Consider the following 21,078-nt stretch of genomic DNA (forward strand, 5'->3'; position numbering starts at 1 on the left):
AATTCTCAGCTCATCTTTAAACCTGCCGACAAGGGGGGCTCTATAGTAGTCCAAAACAGGGACCAATATTCGGAGGAGGTCCAGAGACAGTTAGGAGACTCTGTTAATTATAGTCGTCTTACTGGTGATCCCACCAAGGTACTCCAAGGAGCTATTGCTCAGTTAGTTAATACGGCGTGGACACAGGGTATAATTACAAAGGCAGAAAAACGCTTTTTAACTCCTACCAGTCCCAGAATCCCTGTTTTTTACACCGTCCCCAAGATTCATAAATCTCTCACGTCTCCTCCAGGCAGACCTATTGTTTCCCTGAGAAATACAGTACTTGAACCCTTGTCTCAGTTTCTTGACCATTTTTTACAACCTTTCGTATGTCAGGCTAAATCTTACATCAAAGACACTTCGGATTTTCTCCGCAGTGTCGAGGGAATTGGTCCTCTTTCTCCTGATAGTATCTTGGTAACTTTGGACGTTGTGTCCCTATACACAAGTATACCTCAGAGTGAGGCTCTTCAAGTAGTCGAGTCCACTTTAAATCGTCGGGACACCTCTGACAGAGTTTCCACTAAGTTTCTGCTGGATTTAGCTACTCTTGTTCTAACTAGGAATTACTTCAAGTTCGATCAAGATTTTTTTCAACAAAACAGAGGGGTGGCTATGGGCACTACGGCCGCCCCCAGTATAGCTAATTTATTCATGACAAATTTTGAGGAACAACATCTCTATGCCCACCCATATTTTCAATATATGGCATGTTGGTTGAGATTCATAGATGACATCTTTTTCATCTGGACATCCTCTAGGGAGTCTCTTCAGTTGTTTATTTCTTGGATAAACTCGCTTTCAACCAATCTCAAATTCACTCATACTTGTCATGATCATACTATTTCGTTCTTAGACACAGAAGTTATTTGTGAGGGGGGCAATCTCCACACCAAGATGCATCATAAACACACCGAAAAAAACAACCTATTATCCTATACTAGTTGCCATCCTAGACGCTTGAAAGCGGCGATCCCGATAGGTCAATACTTAAGGGCAAGAAGAATTTGCACCAATCTCCACGATTTTCAAATTGAAGCCAGAATTCTAAGAGACAAATTCCTGAGTAGAGGCTATCCTGAGTCTGTTATTCGGAAAGCATACTTGCGGGCACGTTATGCCAACAGAGATTTACTACTCATGCAAAAAAATAAAGAAACATCTACTAATCAAATTTGTGTCATCTCTCATTCCACCCAATCCGCTCAGGTAGCCCGGAGCATTCACGAACATTGGCACGTGTTACAGTTACATCCGGCATTCAAAGACCATCCTTGCATTGCCTTCACTAGAGGCAGAAATTTATCTGAACATCTAGTTTACTCAGATTTCACCACCCATCAACTCCCCGGAATAACAGAAGGGAGGCATGGTCCGTGTGGCCATTGCTCGGTATGTGTTACATCACACCAGGGAAATTCTTGGACACATCCTAAAACCCGGCGGAGCTACCAGTTGAGAGCCACCACAACATGTACTTCATCTTTTGTTGTGTACGTCATTGTGTGTCCGTGTGGATTAATCTATGTAGGCTGTACTAGCCGGGCTATCAGAGTGAGGCTAATTGAACACCGCAGTTGCCTTAAGACTGAAAAAGTAACGGCTCCTACGGTGGCTCACAGTTTGAAATATCATCATACCTTTGCTCAACTCAGGTGGTGTGTGTTGGAACAAATTCCCACCACCTACAAGGGAGATAGACAAAATCATTTATTGCTGAGAGAAAATTTCTGGATTTTCACTTTAAAAGCATTCTCTCCTTTTGGTATGAATGAAAATGTCGACAAATGTTTTACATAACTGCTGTGTTTCTTTTTCTTTTTTCTTTTTCATAATATTACTGACTTTTTGTTTTACGTCATTACGCATACGTTGAACCAGGTGGAGCTCTTTAAATTGTAATATAAGAACTCCTTGTTTCAGGCATTCACTTGTCAGAGCAGCGTGATTGTGCCGCTGCGTAGGATCACTTCGTCCTTTAAACCCGAGGACGTGGCGTTTTCTGATAATATCTTTAGTCTTTTTCCTAACTCTTTTGCTCCCTCCTGATGAGGAAATTGAAACAGGACCTGTCGAGCGAGCAGAATGGATGAGACCAATGAACAGAATGAATGAGACCAACGAGCGAGATACATGAGATATATGAGTGAGTTGAATGAGTGAATATACCAGCGCTAGAAATTGGAGAGACATTTCCGATCAGCTCTTTGGATCCATATTCAAGTACCACGGCTACAGTACCTATAAGTTCATTCTTCAATAAGTATTTCGTAAGTGAGCGGGATTGATCAAGCAGAGGCATCACAGAACCATGATTGAACTTTGAACTTTGAACCTCATCCCGTTCTGAAAGGACTGAGCTAAGTACTTTTATTGATTTTTACTGGTTTCCACTTTGCATCACGTTTTTCAGATTTTTCATTGACAGACACATTGAATTTTTGATACACAGATTGAGGATATTGTACATTTTCACTTATTTGTTTTAGAAAGTTTTTTGATTTGGAGTCACCACAATTATATATATTTTTTTGCATTATAATTTTTTCATATAATTATTCACAATTTGGTGTTTTTGTACATGAGGTTTCAGGGAGATATTCTTTTTAATGATCTTTTCTTCAGAAGTCCATGCTTGGGGATGAATGTTTTCACTTATTTTTTGATACGTTTCAAAAGAATAAAATGATGTACTGGGCACGGTTTATCTAGATTCATTTCTAAGTGCATGTCACTGCATAAGCATTGCCCGGGGCCATTGGTTGAAACGAGAGCATACGGCCCGTACTGATTGTTTCTTTTGATCCGTCTGATTGATTATCATTTTTTCATTTTTCCATTCACAGTTTGTCAAGGTTCACATATATATTTGTAGTATCATCCCCAGGGACATTCACTGAAGATAATATCATTTATAATACCAATTATTCATTAGTCGTATTAAAACCTAGGTTGAAACATGTTAATTTGCAAATTGAAGGAAAACCTTTGTATATGCCAGTAGTATATGCTCCCGAGTGTCCAGTGAATTTGTTAGGAAGAGATGCATTACATAAATTGGAGGCTACAATAGTCATGTCATTGGGATGAAAGACAGGGTGTTTGGAATCAATGATATGGACATCTTTGCGAATAGGGGAGCTTACAAGAGAGCCCCCGATCTTTACTCATTCAGTATTACTGAGCATGCAAGATGACATGGGTGTTCTGGGCCAAACCCTTGATACTAAATTTTGGTTAGGGTTACCTCCAGAAGTAGAGAGTCTGATCTCCAGAAAAGCAGATAAACTAGACCATAGTTCTTCAACTGCCGGTCCGCAAAAAAATCTTGATGGTCTGTGAAGGATTCGGGTCCCCGCCGCAGCAAAAGGTGCCGGCGTCAGCTGACATGCAACCTCCTGTTGCCATCGCTATGCCGGCACTCCTGCCTTCCACCACCGACTCCTGCCACGTATGTCTTCTGCTCCAGCCTTTGTCTCCGCACCCCCAGACAAGCAGTGGCAGCTCTGTGTGCTTTTAACTTAGGCACACAGCTGCCCCTAAGCAGTATTTTAGCGCGGTTTCATGAGGCAGCCTCGGGCCTTTGGTAGGCCGGCCCACATCGCATCTTCGAAGCGGGCCGGCCTACCAAAGGCCCCGAGGCTGCCTCATGAAACTGCAGCTAAAATACTGCTTAGGGGCAGCTGTGTGCCGAAGTTAAAAGCACACAAAGCTGCCGCTAGCCTACATAGAGGAAGCATTTGCTGGAGAGGGAAGGGAGAAGGGGTACTCCAGGGCAAGGGAGGGGAAGGGGTACTGCTGACAGGGGAGAAGGGAAAGGGAAGGGACGAGAGTTACTGCTGGATAAGGGGAGGAGGAAAGGGAGAAGAGGTACTCCTGGACAAGGGAGGGGAAGGGGATACTGCTCACAAGGGAGAAGGGGAAGGGAAGAGAGTTACTGTTGGATAAGGAGAGGAAGAAAGGGAGAAGGGGAGGAGGAACATTGGAAGGAAACAGCTGGCAGGGAGATTAGAGGAGGGGAAGGAGTCAGGATGGAATGGAGAGATCAGATGAGGGAAAGGGGAGAGACATAGGAATGACAAAGTAGAGAGAGATTGATGCTGGGAAGGGGGGTCAGATGAGAAATAAGGAAAGAGGGACAAAGATGCTAGATCTGGTGTAGGAGAGAGGAGCATAGAAAGAATGCAGATACCATATGGGAGGGGGAGAGGACAGACAGTGGATGGAAGGGGAAGATGCTGGATTGAAGAGACAGAGGGCAGACGCTGGATGGAAAAGAGTGAAAAGACAATGAAAGCAGAAACCAGAGATGACAAAAGGTAGAAAAAAAATAATTTTATTTTTCTATCTTGTGATTAGAATATATAAGATTTAAAATATGTATCCTGCTAGAGCTGATGTTAGACATAACTGGGGAGTGCAAAGCCCAGGCAGTGCGTTTTTAGCTTCCAGCTGGCTTAGTTCTCTCTCTGACCAGGAGGCAGTTGCCCTAGTTGCATTCCCCCTAACACCATTCCTGCCATGTGTGACTGCGGTATTCTGTTAGCATGATATTTGTGTAGCATTCTGTAATAATTTGGCTTATTCAGTTTTCTTGATAGTAGAGGGGATATATGTGAAGGGGAGGGGAGACGGGAGTTTTGTCGATCCTTGCCCTTATTTATTTATATTTATAAAATGACAATTGTACAGAATATTGTTTCTTTTTATACTTTAATAAAATATGTTCAATATAAAATCATAACTATTTGAGGTTTGTGGGGATGGGATCAGATGGTTAACGGGACCGAGCTCGCGGAGACGGGGCAGCAATGGGTTTTTTAAAAAATTCAGTCTTATTAGTTTGCCAGTCCACAAAATAATTATTTTATTTCCGACGGTCCATAGGTGTAAAAAAGGTTGAAGAACATTGTACTAGACCACGTCCCTAAAACATTATGGAAGAAGTATGGGAAAGTGAAGGCTGTAGAATATGTACAAATTGAGATGTTAAAGGAAAGCATAGAACCCATTGAAGCAAGCAACTTTAATAGGAAACATACCTATAATTGAAGAATTGATAAATGAAGGAATTATGAAGGAAAGTACATCTCCCTGGTGACAGTGAATAAAGTCATCTGCCTTGACCTCTTTGAAAAAACCCTGGAATATAAATGTTAATTAAAATTTTCTCAGCGTACAGTGTGCTTTGTGATTTTTTTTTTTTTTTTTAAATTTTATTGTTGGTAGATCATTTTGACTTGGTCATTTTTAAAGTAGCTCACAAGCCCAAAAAGTGTGGGTACCCCTGCTATAGGCAATGGATTTCTCATTTGAGTAATAGAACAATTCAATTGTGAGCTAAATTGGGAGGAAAAGTTCAGAGCACAGACAAGATTCAATTGGACCCTACTCAAGTTGCTATTATAAGGGAGTTAAAACAGGCAGTTAGGGAAATTCTGCAATTTGTTTTACCATTGATTGGGATCATGGTGCAGATACATTTACATATTAGAGAACTTGGGTGGAGTGCTGTCTTACAGCAAGATAATGAAATTTGTGGGTATTTGGAAGTTTTACATCTGTAAAAATGGGATTCTCTGTGTGAGAAGGGAGTAGTGGCAGCTGCCAACCTTGTAGAGAAAATTATTACATTACATTAGTGACTTCTATTCCGCCAATACCTTGTGGTTCAAGGCGGATTACATAAGATTTATCAGGAGTTACAAGAATTGTAACTTTACATAAGAATTGTCATAGGAATTACTTAGGAGTTATATAAGAATTGTCGGGAACTTGATTGAGGCTATACATGTTGGGTAATTAGAAACATTTTAGATTTGAAAGGGGTAGTGGGTGTGGTGGGTGGAGATTGGGAAGGAACTGGTTGTGTTAAATAGGTTTTATGTATTTTTTGAAGAGTAGGGTTTTAGTTTCTTTTTTGAAGGTTTTGTAGTCTGTGGTCGAAGACAACACATTGGTGATTTGTCTGTCTAGTTTTGCTGCTTTGGAGGCCATTAGATTATGTTGTTAATATCTTAAAATTGCCAGAAGTAGTGTTTACTAGTAAACACACAGGGAAGTATTTGGAATTGCTTACAACCGGCTTAGTAGATATTCAACCAAAACTAAGAGATGATCCAGCACAAGTATGTTATGCCTTTTTAATGGCACAGTTGTTCTTATTCCTCAACAAGTGTTATTGCAATATGATGAGCCCTTACATGAAGGATGTATTTGTTTCATAGATGGCTCATGTGTTGCAAAACAATCAGCATTTGCTATCACTACTTATAATAGAGATTCTGATAGTATTGACTGCAGAACTTATTGTTTACTACCAGATAAATATTCGGCTCAGACAGCTGAATTTGCGGCATTAGTTCAGGTCTTACAGGAGAATATAGTAAGGAAAGTTACTGTCTGGATTCTGCATACGATTTGGGCGTAGCTTAGTTACATTTAGAAGAGAAGTTTTATTGACTCGGGAGATTAGATCAACTGCTGTAGCAATATACAGGTGAGACACTAGCACTATGTAAAATTAAAGGCCCTTGATAAGAATGATGAATCTTGGGAGCAATATATGCATAATCAGACAGATCTAGCAGCAAAATGGGCAGTTGAGCAAAAGTGTTTTATGTTAGCTGACTAGATCCCAAAGTATGACTAGAAAAGAATAGGGATTAAAAAGGAGACTGCTTCTAGATAGAATAACAAAGGAAGAAATCATACAATGGATTAATTTACAGTGCTAATGTATTGAAGGTATTTGGTATAATTCCTGAGGGTTGCTGTGCATGGCACGAATGCCTCTTGTTATGATGATTCAACAATTGCATAATGCCTTGCACAAAAACACAGTTACCCTGATCTGCCAGCTATCACAGCAAGTATGACATCCTGATTTAAACAAAATTGTGGCTCAGACTATATCAAGAAGTGTTGTATGTATTAAAACTAACCCTATGAGTACCTGTGTTATGCCTGGCACCTTACCTATACCTTAGGGACCATTTCAGAAATGGCATGTGGATTTTACTGATATGATTACACCATGTAAAGGCAAGAGATTTTTTACTGGTATGATTTTGTCCTTTCTTTTTTTAATTTATTTATCATTTCAAATAATTACATACACAATTGTACAGGAAATACTGAATACATCTCTTCAATTCATCAAAAGATAAATGAATATGAAACATAAAACATAAGAAAATCTCTAACATAGTCCACCTAGAGGAGGAGAAAAAGCTTCAAAAAACCACCTTGTGGGAATCAAGGAATTAACTAAATATCATAATTAAAGAGGAAAAATTGCCCGAGCATACACCATTCCTAACATTCCATGATCACATTATACTGTTTCGCTCTGGACCACGGTAGTTACCCCTTTACCTTCCAGGAAAAAACCCAATTGGGCAGGTTCAAAGAAAATGTATTTATTCCCTTGATAGGAAATAAAACACTTACAAGGAAATCTTAATTAAAAACTTGCCCCCAAAGAAATCACTCTTATACGGTATATAAGAAATTCTTTCCTGCGAGATTGAGTCCATTTAGATACATCTGGAAATATATTCACCTTTTCACCTAAATAGGAGATCTGTTTCATTTTAAAGTATATCTTCAATACCATTTCTTTATCTTGTAAAAATATAAGCGTAACTAATATTATCCCAGGACAAGCAGGCATGATATTCTCACATGTGGGTGACGTTATCTACGGAGCCCCGATGCGGACAGCTTTTTCAAGCAAACTTGATTGAAGATTTTAAGTTTGCTCTGCTGCTCCACGCATGCGTGCCTTCCTGCTCCACTAGAGGGCGCATCTCCCCCTCGTGGTCTCCAGTTCAATTTTTTCCGCTGAGCCTATAAGACGTGTTTTTTTAGGCTCTGCCCCAACTGCCTTCTAGCACCGCGATTTTTTCTTATTTTTATTGATTTAGTCGCTGTGCGCCTTTTTTATTTAATTTTATCTGTTCCTGCTTCATTTGGACCGACCCGGAAGCTTCCGGGTCGCCGCGGCCGCGTGGCTACTCTGGCCTCGGCCAGTTTCGTTTTTCTATGTCCCAGCCTTTGACCGGCTTTAAAAAGTGCACCCGGTGCGAGCGGCTTCTTTCCATCAGACTCGCATCGCCGGTGCATCCTCTGCCTGGGGGCCGCTCATCCAACCGACTCCTGCCCCCAGTGCGCTACTTTTCAGAACCGGGCCCTTCATCGAAGAAAAGCCCGCATGGCGGATCTTTTCACCGACGACCAACCCTCTACCTCGGCCTCGAGGTCGGCCCCGGCCTCAGCCCCGAATACCTCGGCACAACCTCGAGACTCGACCCCGAAGACCTCGGGACAGCAAAAAGCCTCGGCCCCGGATAAGTCTCCTCTTCCTTCTTCAGGTTCCGCACCAGCGAAGAAGCCAGCCTCAGGGACACCGGCGACGCATGGTGGAAGCCCCATGCTTTCAGCCCCGGCGAAGCCTTCCAAGCCTTCGGGCCGTGCCTCCACCACACGGGAATACTCTGATACGAGGTCGCCCCGGTGGAGTGCACCGAGGCATCGGACATGCCCTCGATGCTGTCCGTGCCCGTTTTCCAGGACCTGCTCCGGGCGATGATCTCGTCGGAGCTGTCCGCTGCACTTGCCCATCTACAACCGGCCCCGACCACGACCTCGCGTGCGCCGGACCAGCCTGAGCCTCACGTCGAGCCCCCTCGGGGCAAAGTGCGCCAGCTTCGCCGCATTCCATCCTCCTCGGATTCCTCCCCGAGGCGCCCGAGACGCTCTCCCTCCTCGGACCGCCGCAGGGCAAAGCGTCGCGCTAAAACGAGCGAAACCTCGAACCACCGTACCTCTAAGAAGGCCTGGAGTTCTCCCACACCACGAGGCTGTTCCCCGACGCCCCGTACAGGACCACTGAAGGTGTCTGAGTTATCACTCTCCAACCCTCACATCCTTCTGACTCCCCCTCGTACCGGGGATCCGAGCCGAGGTCCCAGGCTTTTGCCGAGGGAGTCCGGGTCGAGGTCACCGATTCGACATCGATCGGTACCCCATACCCCGGCATCGTCTCAGAGGGGTTCCTCGAGACGACATAGGTCCTCGACCCCGGAACATTGCCACAGTGTTTCCCCGGTCTCGGAGCACGGGTCAGAGCATGAACCTTGATACTCGAGGGAAGCCTCCCCGTCCTTCTCCGCCCGACGGAGGTCTCGTTCACCGTCCCCACGCGGGGCACCGGGAACGTCTCGCCCCTCCTTCACTCGCTTTGTCCAGGACATGGGCCACGCTCTGGACTTAGACCTCCAGTCCGACTCAAGATACTCTAAAGAATACCTGGCGGAACTAGATTTACCGTCACCGCCCAGAGAGTCCCTTCGCTTACCGCCCAATCCGGTACTCCAACAGGCCTTCTTCAGGAATCTGGAGACCCCCTATATGGTAACAGCTGTCCCCTCCAAAATGGAGTCCAAGTACCATACAGTACCATACCCAGGTTTTGAGCAACCACAGCTCTCCCACCAGTCGCTGTTGGTAGAATCTTCCCTGAAAAAGGCTCACCCCTCCCGGGTCTCAGTGGCGGTCCACCCAGGTCGAGAGGGTCGGACCCTGGACAAGTTCGGCAGAAGACTGTACCAGAACTCTATGATGGCCTCTAGGGTACAAAGTTACACTTTCACCTTCACGTCCTACTTGAAACATCTCATTGGACTATTGGGAGCCTTTGCAACCGACCTGCCGGCCTCACGCCAAGGAGCCTTTAACCTGCTCCTGGAGGTCTTCTCCAACCTACACCTCCATTTATTTCACGCAGCCTATGATGGCTTCGAACTTTCCTCCAGAGTGGCAGCCTTCGCTATCGCCATGCGCCGCCTAGCCTGGCTACGCCTCATCGACATGGACCCCCAACTTACAGGACCGGTTGGCTAACCTCCCCTGCATGGGCAAAGAACTTTTTGATGACACTATCGAGGCAGCTACGAAACGCCTTTCAGAGCACGAACGCTCGTTTGCCTCCCTCGTTCGGCAAAAACCAAAACCACCAGCGTCCAGGCCGTTCAGGGCCCCTCCTCGCCGCTACCCTCAAAAGTCTACCCCTGCCTTCTCACGGCCTCCACCCAGACGCTCACAAGCTCACCATCGGGCTCCGCTCAAGTCCCAGCCACCTGCGACAACCAAACCATCCCCGTCCTTTTGACAGGATAAGCGGATGGGGGATGTCCCCCTCCACCACAGCCCCAGGCCTCCTTCCCATTGGGGGACGCCTCAGAACCTTCTACCCGCGCTGGGAACAAGTCACGTCGGACGCATGGGTCCTTGGTGTGATCTCATCAGGATACTCTCAACTTTCGGGAAATCCCTCCAGACAATCCTCCAAGGGCGTGCCCTCCCAACCGAACTCAGTTACCCCTCCTTCTCTCAGAAGCTCGAGAACTGCTTCGCCTACGGGCAGTGGAGGTGGTTCCCCCCGACCAACGGGGAAAAGGGTTCTACTCCTGTTACTTCCTGGTACCAAAGAAGACGGGAGACCTGCGCCCAATCCTAGACTTGAGGCGGCTCAACAAATTTCTGGTGCGGGAAAAGTTCCGGATGCTTTCCCTACCGATTCTCTACCCTCTCATCGACGAGGGCGATTGGCTCTGCTCCCTCGATCTGAAGGAAGCCTACACACATGTTCCAGTGCACCCCGCTCACCGCAAGTACCTGCGCTTTCAGGTGGGGGACCTGCACCTACAATACCGAGTCCTCCCCTTCGGCCTGGCGTCGTCACCCCGAGTCTTCACGAAGTGCCTCGTGGTGGTCGCAGCTGCCTTACGCGCGCAGGGCCTCCAGGTATTCCCCTACCTAGACGACTGGCTGATCAAAGCCCCGTCCAGGGAGGGGGTTATCTCAGCGACCTGACAGACTATTATTTACCTTCAAGGTCTGGAGTTCGAGGTAAACTTCCAAAAATCCCAGCTGCACCCCTCCCAATCCTTACAGTTCATCAGGGCCGTGCTGGATACGGTTCGACTCTGCTCCTTCCTTCCCCCTCCACGTCAAGAGGCGTTAGTAAGTCTGAGTCGAAGGATTTCGCTGCTGACCTCGGCATCAGCTCAGCAGATGATGACTCTTTTGGGCCACATGGCCTCTACCGTCCACGTGATACCCTTCGCCCGACTCCACCTGAGGATCCCTCAATGGACCCTGGCCTCCCAATGGCGTCAGGACCGGGACCCAATCGACCGCCCCGTGACAGTGATTCCTTCCTTGCAACGATCGCTCCTCTGGTGGGCCGACTCTTCAAATCTATCCAAAGGTTTACTTTTTCCCGCCCCTCCACACAGCAAGTTACTCACCACGGATTCGTCGGAGTACACTTGGGGAGCTCACCTGGACGGCCTACGCACTCAGGGGATGTGGTCAACAGAGGACCGCCGCTGCCACATCAACGTGCTGGAGCTTTGGGCCATCTATCTCGCCGCTGTGGCTTTCCAACATCTGCTCCACGACCGGGTGGTTCTCGTCCGAACCGACAACCAGGTAGCAATGTACTACGTAAACAAGCAAGGGGGAATGGGGTCTCGGGCCCTCTGCCAGGAAGCCCTGCGTCTCTGGAAGTGGGCAATCTCCAACAACATCTTCCTTCGAGCGGTGTACATACAAGGAGAACGGAACTGCCTGATAGACAAACTCAGCCGCCTCCTTCAGCCACACGAGTGGTCGCTGCACGCTCAAACCTTACGACAGGTGTTCGAGAAGTGGGGGACTCCTCAGATAGATCTGTTCGCCTCCCCCCTCAACCACAAACTCCCTCACTTCTGCTCCCGGATGTACTCCCCGGACCGCCTCGAGGCCGATGCCTTCCTTCTAGATTGGGAGGGAAGGTTTCTATACGCGTTTCCACCTTTTCCTCTGATTCTGCGGACGCTGGTCCATCTCAAAACACTGCGAGCCACTATGATCTTGATTGCTCCTCGGTGGCCACGCCAGCCTTGGTTTTCCCTTCTACTTCAACTCAGTATCAGAGATCCACTGCCTCTGCCTCTGTTTCCCTCTCTGCTATCGCAGAGCCAGGGTTCACTGTTGCATCCAAATCTTCAGTCTCTTCATCTGAATGCTTGGTTTCTCTCCCCCTGACTTCTCTCCCTGTGTCGCAATCAGTCAAGGAAATACTGGAAGCTTCGAGGAAGGCCTCGACTAGAACCTGCTATTCCCAAAAGTGGACCAGATTCTCGTCCTGGTGCTCCTCGCACGACCAGGACCCGGTGTCGGTCCCGGTCCCCTTGGTCCTGGAGTATTTGCTCCATCTTTCTCACTCCGGCCTGAAGACCAACTCCATTCGGGTACATCTTAGTGCAATTGCTGCCTTCCATCAACCCCTGGAAGGAAAAGCCCTTTCACTCCATCCCTTAGTTTCTCGTTTCATGAAAGGTCTTTTGAATGTCCACCCTCCTCTCAAACCTCCCCCGGTGGTTTGGGATCTAAATGTGGACCTGGCTCAACTCATGAAACCCCCTTTTGAACCATTAGACAAATGCCATCTGAAATTTCTCACTTGGAAGGTGATCTTCCTGCTCGCACTCACTTCCACTCGACGGGTTAGCAAGCTACAGGCGCTGGTGGTGGACCCACCTTTCACTGTATTCCATCATGACAAGGTGGTCCTCCGCACTAACCCTAAGTTCTTGCCTAAGGTGGTGTCCGATTTTCATCTTAACCAGTCCATCGTCTTGCCAGTATTTTTCCCCAAGCCCCACTCTCACCCCGGAGAGACGCTTGACTGTAAGAGAGCGTTGGCCTTTTACCTCCAACGCACTCAGTCTCATCGGACAGCCCCACAATTGTTTTTTTCCTTCGACCCTAACCGGCTGGGTCGCCCAGTTTCCAAACGCACTTTGTCCAACTGGTTGGCTGCCTGTATTTCTTTTTGCTACGCTCAGGCTGGTCTCGCGCTGCATGGTCGAGTAACGGGACATAAAGTCCGAGCGATGGCAGCCTCCGTAGCTTTCCTCCGATCCACACCCATTGAGGAAATCTGCAAGGCTGCCATGTGGTCTTCGGTTCATACCTTCACCTCCCACTACTGCCTGGATACATTGTCCAGGAGCGATGGCCGTTTTGGCCAATCGGTATTGCGTAATCTATTCGCCTAAATTGCCAACTTCCCTCCATCCCTTTTCAATTAGCTTGGAGGTCACCCACATGTGAGAATATCATGCCTGCTTGTCCTGGGATAAAGCACAGTTACTTACCGTAACAGGTGTTAACCAGGGACAGCAGGCATATATTCTCACAACCTGCCCGCCTCCCCGAGGTTGGCTTCTTTGCTGGTTAAGTGAACTGGAGACCACGAGGGGGAGATGCGCCCTCTAGTGGAGCAGGAAGGCACGCATGCGTGGAGCAGCAGAGCAAACTTAAAATCTTCAATCAAGTTTGCTTGAAAAAGCTGTCCGCATCGGGGCTCCGTAGATGACGTCACCCACATGTGAGAATATATGCCTGCTGTCCCTGTTACGGTAAGAAACTGTGCTATGTAGCACGACCTGATATCTCAATCTCAGAAGATTCCAAAGTGTGGAGACATCTAACTCAGTGTTCTTCAACCATCGGTCCATAGAAATTTCCTGCCAGTCCACAGGGTCAGCACGTGCATCAGGCCCAAAACAGTGTTTTTCAACCGCCGGTCCACAGTGCGATCGATGCGGCGTTATCTTCAAGCCAGCTCCCTCTTCCTAACTGATTCGGTGAACAAAGCCACGGGCAGTGGCTCCTATGGGCGTCCTGCACCTGAACCGGAAGCCTTCTCTCTGACGTTGCAACATCAGAGGGAAGGCTTCCAGATGAGGTACGGGACGTGCAAGGTGCAATTAGTACTATTATGGGGGCGGGGTCTGGGGTGGAGATTGGGTAGAGGTGGGCGGGGTCTGGCCCACGACTTAGCCCAGTGTTCTTCAACCGCCGGTCCACAGACCGATGCCAGTCCACAGAATAATTATTTTATTTTTGCCGGTCCATAGATATAAAAAGGTTGAAAAACACTGATCTAACTCATTCTTCTCCCCTTGAGTATCTTCTGAATTCCTTTTTAAATAATAAATTATTTGTACAGGGGGTAAGTTAGAGTCTGGAACTTTCAACATGTTTGTCCTTTCTGGATTGAGGCCTATCCCTATATGAAAGAGACAGTAGGGGAAGTGTTAAAAATATTATTGAATTAAATAGTTCCAAGACATGGGATCCCCTATGATATCTCTACAGACAATTCAAGCCACTTCAGAAGTACATGTTACATGATTTGACAGACTCACTGTTGATTAGACACAAATTTATAACCATATATTGGTCTCAATCTAACAGTTAGGTGGAAAAGCTAATGATTTAATAAAAACCACCTTGCACATAATTATGCCATTGGCATCTAAAGACTGGCTAAAATAATTGACTCCATTCCAAATTGCCACTGGAAAATGGATGCCTCTTGCTTTTTTGCAACCTGGAAATTGTAGTAATGTTGCTTTGTTTTCTGATTGTTACATCTCTACAGACAGCAATAGCAGAAGTACAGACACAGCGTATCCCTAAGGAGGCTGCAGATGGGGCGGTTCCAGTCTACAGGTTTCATGAGGATTCCATACCCAATGTATATGGACTCAGCCTTTTCAAATAGAAACAGTGTTTCCATTCGCCATGAAGTTGAAAAGATATACACCCTTAGTGCATCTGAAGGACATTAAGCCGGCACGTATTGATAATTCTTATTTCCTGAGCATGTCAATTGCTATTTTGGGGGAGTCAAGGAGAGACTGTTATTAGTTTGATGTCAGGAGAACCTGTACAAACTATTTTGCCAATTCAAACATTATATTATTTACATTTTCTTTACTGTTTTATCTTGCTGATATTGTTCTCCTAATCTTTTTGATGGTATATTGATATCTGAGTTTTTGTTTTGTATACGTGCTGATTTTAATAATGTCATTGGTTTGTTGTTTTTTGGTTTTTTTTCTTGCCTTTTTCCCTCATGCATTTGTAGAATGGGACCTTTATTGAGTCAGGAAAATTTGTAAGAGCAAATGAAATATTGTGCAGCTAGATATTCTGTTAGTGATTGTTGGGTTTGTGCTCAGCTTCCTTATCGTTCTGGTGGGTGGCCTTTTTCATGGAACTTTTCTGACTTTTGTTACTATTCTATCTTATGGCATGCACCACATTGGTTTCACCTCGGTTTAGTCTTCTATTGCACCTCAGTTTGTTCTTCTATTGCAGTGCATTCTCCTCTCCAAGCGCTCCCATGCAATTCTACACTTCTCCTACCGAATCCGCGGTTTCAGCATCCGCGGATTCGGTTATTCACTGGCTGTTTTTTTTTTTTTAATCCTTTTTCATTTTTCGGGCTATTTTTAAGCCCTCTTAAAAAACCTGTACAAACTATTTGTACAGAGCTTAAGCCTTACCTAGTGGTCTAGCGGGTTTTCGGGACAGGAGCGATCTTCCTATGCTCCTGCCCTGTGCAGATCACTCATAGGAAATGGCTGCTGTGAGCTCCCGTAGTCTCTCGAGAAGCGGGGTGGGTCAGAGCTGGCCCGAATATTATTCACGGTTTTTTAATATTTGCAGGCCAGCTCTGCCCTTAACCCCCATGGATATGGAGGGAGATTTGTATTAGCTTCAACCCTAATAAATCTCCTGCTCCTGTTTTAGTCTGAACCTCTCTAGGGTTTCATTTGTTGTTATTCTAAGACAGTGTTTCTCAGCTTGATCCTGGAGTACTCCCGTGCCAGTCAGGTTTTCAGGATATCCACAATGAATATGCATAAATTTGATTTGCATACACTGTCTCCATTATATGCAAATTTCTTTCATGCATTTTCATTGTGAATATCCTGAAAATCTGACTGGCAAGGGGGTACTTCAGGACTGAGTTGAGAAACACTGTTCTAAGAGAACAGCTATGAACACTAGAAAAAGTTCAAGTCAACATTGTTTCTCCCAGTGGTCCTAATATTACTATTTCCTCATACTTTACTGCCGAACAGCAGTTCCATTGGCTTAATGGTGATCATAATTATTTGCTTCTTTCCTATGCTGTTGGTGGATCTGTGGCAGCCATGCTTATTGATGGTTCCATGAGGGTTGGTATGGGACCTGTTATATTGAATTCTTGTTACCACCTATGAGAATCCTTTCTGTTTTATCCCCTGGCCATCCAAAGTGAAAACACTCTTCCCCTTGTTTCTAAAGGAGAACAGTTTGATATGATCCTTTTACCCTCTTATTGTGCAGAAATTATTTACATTGATTGAAACTATGGGTAATGTAACTACTGCAGTTACGCAATCACTTTCACTAGAATTAACGACAAATTCATATTGTAATCCTCCAAAATCACATGGCTCTTGATTACCTCCTTGCATCCTAGGGGGGGTACATGTGCCATTACTGGGCAAGAGTATTGTACATACATTCCTGATTCCTTTTCTGACCAGCAAGGACACAACCTCTCTAGAAAAAGCCTTAAAGAATTGGGAACAATTTAAAAGTAGAGGATAAAGGATGGTTTAATTGACTGACTTCCTGGATGCCAAGCATACCATGGGTGAGAAGCCTATTGGGCACTTTGATAGACCTAGCAGTTGTTTTTCTGGATGTTTGCTGCAATTTGTCCTCTCTAATTGGCATAGGAAAAATGTTTGCAGAAAGTAACCACAAATCTCATACTGATCCAGAGGACTGGTTTTGCTCACAACAACCCCATGCGGAAAAGAGGTAAGACCACTGAAATCGCAGATATGACCACTGCCTCGGGGAGCCAAGGCAGTGCTCAAGAGGGGATTGAGGACGTGGCTCTGTGCCTTAAATAAGTAGGGGAGTAGCAAGCCTTTCTAAGCTGGACAGGATGCAGGAGGTAACTTTTGGCATATGCAGGCATAAGGAGAAAAACCCAGGAGAATGTAGATTTTTCTACATGCAAGTCACCTGCTTCCACAGGTACACTAGCTAGATCATGAGCCCGCCGGGACAGATAGGGAATTATGTTTGAGTACCTGAGTGGATTCATGTGAACTGTTTGGAGCTTTCCTGGGAGAATGGAATAGAAAATTTGAATGAATAAATAAGAAGGATACAGTCAGCAAAGGGCCAGAAAAATCTGGGAATAAATAGTGAGGAAACAATAATAAATATATAGAGAGAGAGATGGATCTTGCTGGGTCATTAAGGGAATGTAAGAAAGAAGGAAAATTATAACTGAAACCCATTTTGTTTTATAACCAAAACAACCCCCCCCCCTTTACTTTATCCATATGTGCAAAGCTAAGCACAGGAAAGAGAAGAGTTGTGTTTTCTGTCTTTGTTTGCTGTTCTCTTTGCTTTTATAATGTTTTATTTCTACACAATAATGTATATTTAGTTAGATTTTAGAAAAAAAAACCTTTTGTTACTTTCTTTTTATAATAGTTACATACAATCATACTGTATATGCATAGTATGTAAATAGGATTCTATAATAGAGAATATATGATCTGCTGTTTTAAGCTTAGGATGAACTATGGAAGAAATCCTACCTGGCTAATGACCTTTTGACCCTAGCCTCCTAAGATTCATTCCAATGCTGAGTCAGCAGAAACATGCAGGGGGCACCTTTGGGGTTGGATTTCAGAATATATTATATTATGATTTTTATATGGCTGGGTTCCTTCCTGAATTTATATAAAACGTACTTTCCCTAAGTATGTAACTTGTATAATAATTGCTTTGCATTCTTTTAAGAGACATTCAACTCTTCCTCCTTGTAATATTTAGGAAGTTGCAGACTTGTTAGCTTGTTAAAAAAGCATTCTGCTTTTATTTTTACAGACTTTCATTATTTTTTTTTTTAGTTCAATCTTTATTGAACTTTTAACATCTTACACAATGGTGTAGAATTACAAATAATCAGTAGCACTTCAAAGCACTTACCTCACCTTTGTCACCTCAAAGCAATTACATTATGAAAAAAAAATCCCTCAGTATACAGTATCTTATTAATCCTTCTCTCCCTTACCTAAGTCCCCCTTCCATTTTGTCTGGCAGGTCAACCTCATTCACACACACACATTGCTTAAGAAAGCCCTCTAAAGGGCCACACCCATCTACAAAAGAAGTCATATTCCCAGATCTTTCTGTCAAATTAGCTTCATACCAATAGTAAAGACATATTGTTTCCCACCAAAAATTCAAGAGAGTGACACTTTTCCAATTTTTTAATTATCAATGGTAGTGCTGAAAGGGTTAGCGTCCTCTATTATGATTGGAATGAAGGGGGTCAGCGACCCTAATTATGATTATAACTGAATTACTTTGCCTGAAGGAATGTGGACCTTGCTCATTATTTTAGGATAAGTTTAAATTCCTTAATTTGCTCATTATTTTAGAAAACTGGCTGTGCATAAGTTTCATCTCCTTAGTAGGGTGCCTTTTCTGGGAAATCACATGTTGCATTCCTGTTCTGCTTTAAGAAAGTGATAATGTACCTCACCCTCCTGGACATGTAACAATCAAAACTGCAATGCATAGATAAGCTGTGTATTTACTATAGGCTCATAAGGATACCCAGATGACCAATGGTATGCTTTATATTGGGACCAATCATGAGTTGTAAAACTGTCAATAGTTAACCTATAGAAACCCCCTTGTAGCATCCAATATGTATATGAGAATGGTATAAAGGAACTTGTTTTTTCTCATTTGGACACTTCTGCGGCAACCTTCATTGCACAGGAGTCCTGCATATGCTGAATAAAGATACTTTTGTACTTTCTTCACGTCTCAGGTTTTGTGTCTGCACAAGTGACCTTTCAGTGCCACCTCCAGTCAATATTAGAAATAGTTTATCTTTGTTAATTGGGTTACAGAAGCGGCATGTGTTCCACATATCACTGTACTGTAAATAAATAGGAGTATAGAGTCTAAATTGCCGGTGTGTATTGTATAACTAATTGATTACCAGCTTTTTTATTTCAATTATTCAAGAAAGCCATTGTTCTTATTTATATTCAACTATACTATGTGTTGTCTCTACTCTTAATATTAATTATTAGATATTAAAATTATGTATTATTACTATTAATAAGTGCTCAGTTTCTTATCTCCTGCATCAGAGCCTCAGCGAGATCATTCCGGGACCATTATCGCACTTATAGGTCTCAAACATCCAGCCTGTGTTTATATATTTTTCTATTGCATTTTCCTACTAATAAATAAAGCACTTATCTTCTCCAGCTTGGATGATCGAGTCTTGTGGCTCCGTAGGCTTCTTTTTTCAATGTGATCATATAAATATGTGCAAATGTGCTAACTAGTAAACTTTCTTTACTCCCCACATATGAGAAGGGTATACGAGCTTCCAGTATGCATTGTATTTTACTCCAAATTTCTTGCTAAAATTTTTGAACCAGTGGGCAATAAAACAGAAGATACTCCAGTGTACCCACATCCATCGTACAATTCCAACAAGTATTGGGCAAGGTAGCATCCAATTTTTATAATCTTACCAGTGGCCACAAAACTCTGTGTAGCACAAAATACAGGGTTTGTCGCAAAGATGCTGGGACCGAACATCGTATCCTCCAAGACCACACTTTCTTCCAATTCTCAGATGAAACAGTATATTGCAGTTCTCTATACCAAACAGATTGAAGGCCAGAAAGAGGCTTCTTAAGTAAGTATGAACATAAAGCACAGTTACTTACCGTAACAGGTGTTATCCAGGGACAGCAGGCAGATATTCTTAACGCATGGGTGACATCACCGACGGAGCCCCGGTACGGACACTTTTAGCTAGAAAGTTCTAGTTGGCCGCACCGCACATGCGCGAGTGCCTTCCCGCCCGACGGAGGAGTGCGTGGTCCCCAGTTAAGATAAGCCAGCTAAGAAGCCAACCCGGGGAGGTGGGTGGGACGTAAGAATATCTGCCTGCTGTCCCTGGATAACACCTGTTACGGTAAGTAACTGTGCTTTATCCCAGGACAAGCAGGCAGCATATTCTTAACGCATGGGTGACCTCCAAGCTAACAGAGAGGGAGGAGGGATGGGTGGCCATTAGGAAAATAAATTATGTAACACCGATTGGCCGAAGTGTCCATCCCGTCTGGAGAAGGTATCCAGACAGTAGTGAGTAGTGAACGTGTGAACTGAGGACCAAGTGGCAGCCTTGCAGATTTCCTCGATGGGCGTGGAGCGGAGGAAAGCCACAGAAGCAGCCATAGCTCTAACCCTGTGAGGCGTGACAGCACCTTCCAGTGAAAGACCGGCCCGAGCATAACAACGCAATGCAGGCAGCAAGCCAGTTGGAAAGCGTCCGTTTAGCGATAGGACGACCTAGACGGTTAGGGTTGAAGGATAAAAAGAGCTGAGGGGACGAGCGGTGAGCCCTGGTACGGTCAAGGTAGTATGCAAGGACACGCTTACAGTCCAGCGTGTGCAACGCCTGTTCCCCCAGATGAGAATGGGGTTTCGGGAAAAAAACAGGCAACACAATGGACTGGTTGAGGTGAAATTCCGAGACCACCTTGGGAAGGAATTTAGGATGGGTACACAGAACCACCTTGTCATGGTGAAAAACAGTGAAAGGTGGGTCGGCAACCAGTGCATGGAGCTCACTAACCCTCCTGGCAGAGGTGATGGCAATGAGGAAAAGCACCTTCCATGTAAGAAATTTGAGTGAAGTTGTGGCAAGAGGCTCAAACAGAGGTTTCATGAGGGCTGATAAAACCACATTCAGTTCCCAGACGACTGGAGGAGGCTTCAGAGGTGGTTTGACATTGAACAGACCTCTCATGAACTGGGAAACCAGAGGATGAGCCGTAAGAGGTTTTCCGAGGATAGGCTCATGAAACGCAATGATGGCACTGAGATGGACTCTGATTGAGGTAGACTTGAGGCCAGCATCGGACAGAGAGAGCAAATAGTCCAGTACAGTTTCCACCGCCAATGAGGTGGGATCGTGGTGATGCAGTAGACACCAAGAGGAGAACCGGGTCCACTTCTGATGGTAACATTGGAGGGTGGCCGGTTTCCTGGAGGCATCCAAAATGCGAC

General features: G+C 44.9%; 1 long non-coding RNA gene across 2 annotated transcripts in view; it reads left to right on the plus strand.

Moving 5' to 3' along the window:
- The window catches only part of LOC117359428, a 40,878-nt gene extending 25,070 nt beyond the window's left edge, over nucleotides 1-15,808 (plus strand). For both annotated transcript variants that reach the window (XR_004539231.1, XR_004539232.1), the window contains exon 3: nucleotides 14,546-15,808. This is a non-coding gene — a long non-coding RNA (uncharacterized LOC117359428). The remainder of the gene's footprint in view (nucleotides 1-14,545) is intronic.
- The last annotated feature ends 5,270 nt before the right edge of the window (nucleotides 15,809-21,078 follow it).

Source organism: Geotrypetes seraphini, chromosome 4, assembly GCF_902459505.1.
Source record: "Geotrypetes seraphini chromosome 4, aGeoSer1.1, whole genome shotgun sequence".
Lineage (NCBI taxonomy): Eukaryota > Metazoa > Chordata > Amphibia > Gymnophiona > Dermophiidae > Geotrypetes > Geotrypetes seraphini.